The sequence below is a fragment of the Gymnodraco acuticeps genome, unplaced genomic scaffold, assembly GCF_902827175.1.
Source record: "Gymnodraco acuticeps unplaced genomic scaffold, fGymAcu1.1, whole genome shotgun sequence".
NCBI classification, from domain to species: Eukaryota; Metazoa; Chordata; class Actinopteri; order Perciformes; family Bathydraconidae; genus Gymnodraco; species Gymnodraco acuticeps.
In genome coordinates this window covers 2047053-2053052 of record NW_022990966.1, presented here as the reverse complement: position 1 = coordinate 2053052, position 6000 = coordinate 2047053, and positions in this window count along the sequence as shown.

Below are 6000 nucleotides of genomic sequence, written 5' to 3'. Positions count from 1 at the left end.
TCGATGAGCGTTCGGGCTGTGAATAAACAACTTGTGTTTTACTTTTAGGCTGTCTGAAGGTATGGACAGCTATCAGAGCTACTATAGATCACATTAAGAATGATGTACAAATGAAAGTCGGACACAAATATATAATTTAAATGATTTATTCAAGTTTGCAATATTTTGAACAGGCATCCACACAGTCACCTACTTTGTAATGTTCGATACCTCCCTGTAAGCGTCACGATATCCACCTCTCACCCACAACCTCACATACGAGTACTGAATGTGCATCAAAGTGTTCTTAGGAAGGCAGATATAGCAAAAGATGAACGTAAACGACAAACGAGGCGATCGACATGGTAAGTCAACAATGGGTCCTCAATGTACACGCCCCAGATTCCTATGACGAAAATAATAGAATGTCGCCAGTTGTCATGACTCAAGTTATACTGCAACACCGGAAGTCCCCACGGAGAATAACTTTACGGTAGAACTCTTCTTTATACATCCATGGTTACAACTTCAGATAGAAATGAACACATAATTAAATATGACCCCCGGTCTGATGACTGACAGGTCACAGAACAATGGGAGCTATCTACCCTTACCCACAATTTAAAGTAAGTCACACAGACTCTCTCCTCTTTACTCTTCTCGCAGCAAGATGTCAGAACAAAGTGAAAAACAAACAATGGCATAACATATTATTAATATGTCGGGTAGCTAGTAATAGATTTATGTATGTTCTTCTCAGAGTGTACCAGAATGCATAGTTTATGTTAGTATTTCTAAAAATATCCTGGGGGACAATCCCCCCAGACCCCCCTGCTGGGGTTGGGTTTTCAGCATGCGTGCCTTTTTATATAGTTCAGCTTTGATTCCATCATCTCATTAAACCTTTTTTAAAAGCATACTTTAGTTCTGTGAAGGGATTTAAGGGATATATGCACTGTAGGCTACTTCACTTTTATTACTATTGTATGCTGAAAAGCGTATATATTACAGCACGATTTTTTGTGGAATAGATTTGAGTGCTTCAAAATGTTGGGTCGCGATGTATTGACCAAGTAAAAAGTGGGTCCCGAGGCCTGACCAGTTGAGAACCACTGGTTTAATGTATACATTGAACACAATATTCTTGGTATTTTTACCATTAACTTTGTATTGTTTTGCATTGCTATGTTCTTTTTGTTTTTAATAATTGTTTTTAAAATGCCCACAAACGAATTTACTCCCATCTAAACCGGAAGTAATTCATGCGGAAATATGGCGTCATTACTATCCTAATTATGACATTAGTTAATATACTGAATATGAATATGCATGCGTACAAGTTCTTATAATATTCCGAATAATAAAGTTGCTATATATTAATTTGCATAACAGCCCACAAAGCCCAGGCCTCAGTAGCACAGCATACCTAGCATACCTTGTTAGCATGACTGTATTGAGACAGGTGTAGGAACTTTAGCTTACCTCCTGGTCCCTGAAATGCAGATTTATCCTCCTGGTTTGTGCGGCGACAGCAGTTAAAGTTACATCCACATATATCCTCACAGTCCAGCTTCTCTTCCCCGCTTTAGTGCACAGTGCCCGGTATCAGGAGTCCAATTAATCTGTCTTGTAGCTAATGACGCTAATAAGGCAGGTGCAGTTAACCCACATTTCGTCATTAACAGCTAATTTCCACCTTGCAATGACATCTTTAAATCCAGAATTAGTTCCTGACATCGTGGACTGATACCAAAATACATTTATTCCAACCAGCAGCACCATACATACAATTGAATTCAAATTTCTTACTTTAATCAAAGCCACCGGCCATTCTTTCACACACACATACGGGTTTTGGGCCGAGGGCGACACCGTACTTCCGGTATCAACCATTTCACGCGAGGTGCATACAGAATATCATAGTCGATTGCCTTAATCAATATAATCAACTCTAAAATACCACATATATGCAATGGCATGATAATATTATTGTGACAAGTGGGGTATTCACCTGGTGTTTCCAGAAGATAGACGTAGATGCAGCCAAAATCGACCGAAGGCCACTTTTGAGGGTCGTAATTCCATACATTGTACATCCAACAACCCACACAGCTCTAGTTTACGCTGGTAACGACCTAGAGCACACCCCTCAAGTCCAGAGATGTAATCCGAAGACATGCAGCGATTTCTTCGGTCGTTAATTCAGAAAAAAAACCTAGTGCGCTCTGCCTGGCTACATAAGCTAGCTGTTTATATTAGCATTTCCAAGATTTTTGCACCTCCAGAAAAATGGCGTCTTTATAAAAACGCGTTGCATTGTGGGTAGCTGTGACGTCACTGTGTGTGAAATAATGGAGCAGCTGCCATGGCAACAAAGGAGCTACCGAAAGTTGTTCCGTTTTTTTGTAACAGCATAATGTTGTTTTTTTACCTTATTGACAATTGTTTTTAACAATACGTTCTATAATTACAAAATGTCTTCATGAAATATAGTGTACAATAGACAGAGATTAGAAAAAAAAGAATATTTAGTTTAAATTTATGACAGATAAATAAAAACAACATTAAAAGCATAAAGAAACACATAATAAAATGACATTTAAATACATTTCAAATCAGTCATTACAAATGTAATAAAAACAAGCATTGATTTTTTGATAATCATGCATTTTTGTACGTTTCTTAAATGAAAAACATGTGTGACGTGGGTTGGACAAACACTGTGTGGATTGACTGGACAACACAAGTAGTTTCTTATTTTGGAAACAGTATTCTGGACCACTTGAAAAAGATGAGCAAAAATAGGAAAACATTGTGCAAACCCATAAATAAATGAGTCCTTTATAACAAAAGCAAACATGGATATGAATAATAGCAAGAGGAAAATGTGTTTGTATTTCACTTCCTGCAAGAGGCCCAATGTCAATGTTAAACTTCTGTGGGACTTTTGCTTGTTGGGATTGCTCATAGAAAAATGTTGACACAAATCATCATGACCAAAGTGCACTTAAGTAATGAGGGAGGGATTTTTTTATTGCATTATCACATAGGACCTACCCTTGCGTTGAATCATAGGAATCAACGTTTTTAATATGAGCAAATAGGGCATCTCATTAGGGACGTAGGGAGGAAATGTATTGCTGCAGCCCATGTTGCTGAGTGAAGATGATTAAACGGCTGAGTTTTTAGTGATTTTAAAGGAAAGATTTTAATATGGGGAGTCCCCGTGCAAATCAAACACTAAACCGCCTCCCTTGTTAATGCCCCTCTATACCGATATAGCTATATGAGACCAAATTACAGCTTACCAAAGCAAAAACATGATCAAATCTTATGTCAAGTCCCCGGGCTAGAAACCAAAATTACTAAATATAACAACCAAACATCATACCTTTTTAATTATTGGCCGGTTTGGTTTGAAGCCTTTTCTGTACGTCTCAACTTACATCTCTAAGTTTGACAAAGATAATTAATGCTTTTAACAATACAAGCATTTCTTTTTGAGATAATAAGCAAGACACACCCGGATCGATCTCCTTTTTAATGAAAAGTACTTTGAAATGCAAATGGTTATATGCAATCAGGTTGTAAAATGCATGTAGGCAGACTGAACACAAATATGAAAAAAGAGCAACAACAACAAAAGGAAGAAACTTCAATGAGCATGTAAATTACTAAGTTACTGACTATAATTGGAGATATTAAAAGAAGCCATTGATATAATTGAAAGCACTTGAAACAGAAACTCTTGGGAATTTATATTTAGTGTGTATCACCTGTCTATATTTTCTCTTTGAGAGCCATCAGCAAAGCTCAGTTTTTTTAAAAGACATCAAACTTGGGTACAGCTTTGAAAAAGTGGCTATAATGAGCTGTGACGCTTTTCAAAGCCATGGACAGAAATATTTCTCATTAGGACTGAGAGTAAAGAGCAATGAGCTATCAAATATGTCTGTCTTCAGTAGCCAGGGAAAGGTAATTTGGGGATGATGGATGGCGCCAACATTGTTTGCATGCATTTTAAATCCATCCCCACTGTTAGGGAACAATTGAATGTGAGAGGAAACAATGGCTCACCTGTCCGTCATTTTGATAGTGACTGCATTGAATCCGAAATATCCAAATGTGTGTTACATTTAATTGATTCTATTATACTCAAACAGTTATTTGGTGTATATGGATCTGTTTTAATGCACTGTGATGATTTGTCACCTTCTTCTATAGCATCTTGAGGTTTTGTTGCATTGAAAGTGTAGTACACCAATCAGAATCTTTATTATTATGACAATATTTCTTCGGGATCAAAAAAGACTGGAGCTGATTTTGTGTTGACTAAAACATAGAAGAAGCAGGACTAAAATGTGGACAAATGCTTAGTTTAGATTTGTGAGGTTATTGGCAGGATCAGTTTCCAACATCCTATCAAAGATGTTACCAATGATTCCTAACTAAATAAAATACAGAAATGTTTTCGAGTTTTAAAATGAAGACTTTCTTCTTTGTTGAATATTGATGAGGTAGACATTAAAGGAATAAAGAGGGGTCTCAAGAGTTTCTCCCGGATTGAAATCTTGGGCTCCTATAAACTCCTGCATCCATTCACTTTGTATCTTTAGAATAAGTTGTATTCTTCTGAGAAATAGAAGTTGCATTCTGGCCCGCTCTGAAAAAAGGCATCTGTCAAAAGAGGGATCCATAATGTGTTCACATAAAGTAGCAGTTAATTCTAAATATATTTCATAAGCTTTCTATCTCACAGGTGATACAAAGGCAGTAGAGTAGAAGGGTAGAAAACGTACAAATTGTCTGAAAAAACTTCAAAAATGTTACTTAAGAGCAAGTTTTATCATCAAAATGTACTTAAAGTATCAAAATCAAAGTACTCAAAATGCAGAATATCTTTTTCACAGTGTTATATTATCATAGAACATTATTATTCTGTATTGAGCACTAACACATCCACTCGAGAGCATATTATAATATATTTTGTCAATGTTGAACCAATGTTATACACTTTTGTAGATTAGTACTGCAACATATCATATCAGCATCATGTACTTTATATGAAGACTATTTCCTCTTGAAATGTAATGGAATAGAAGTATACATTTGCATAAACTGAACATACTTCTTACCTCCCACCACTGCACGAATGCAGCAACCCACACACAATGAAGCTGCCATTAAAAATGAAAGGGTCTCTTGCTGTGTTTCCTCAAATAACTAGACATCCATGACTTATAGAATAATACTTTTATAATATTTTGAAACCTCTACACCACGTTTCATAATATTGCAAGTTGCTCTAATGAGAATATTTATCACAATCAAATCTTGGACTGAGCTATAATCAAAGGGTTTATCGCACATGCACATCAGCTACAGCGAAAACCTCAAATCCCAGGGTCCTCCAACAATGCAAAAATAAATAGAATTGTAAATAAAATAATAAACTCCAGATAAAGATAAAATATATAGATAAGCTATTTAAAGTGCACCTATCATGCTATTTTTAGGCAATAGCATAGGTCTCAGATATATAAATATAAAAAAACATGTCTATGAAGTGTTTTGCTCAAAATACCAAACAGATCACCCATTCTAGCCATGCCTCATATCCCTCTATTTCACTTCCTGTTTCAAAAATGCTGATTTGGGGTATAAAGCTTTAAAAAATAATAAAATAAAAAAGGAGGGGGCTGAGCTCATGTGGGACCCGGCAGCTACTGTCTAAACTAAATGCTGCCGTGATGAAACGCCATATCATGGATTATCAAGGATTCTCTCTGAAACAGTTTGGAGCTCAAAGGCTTTCTCTCTTGCCGGTTATACCACAAGGTGAGTTCCTTTTTATTTCCTGCTTCTTCACACACATGCTCTCCAGTACAGGTTAGCTCTGAGTGTTAGCGATGCTAATGTAAACACCGACCATATTACGTCCAAAACAGTCGGGCAATGTTTCTGATAGCAACGTTTCTGATAGGGCCGTGGGTGTAAAGCCAGCCTACATTTCCGATATTA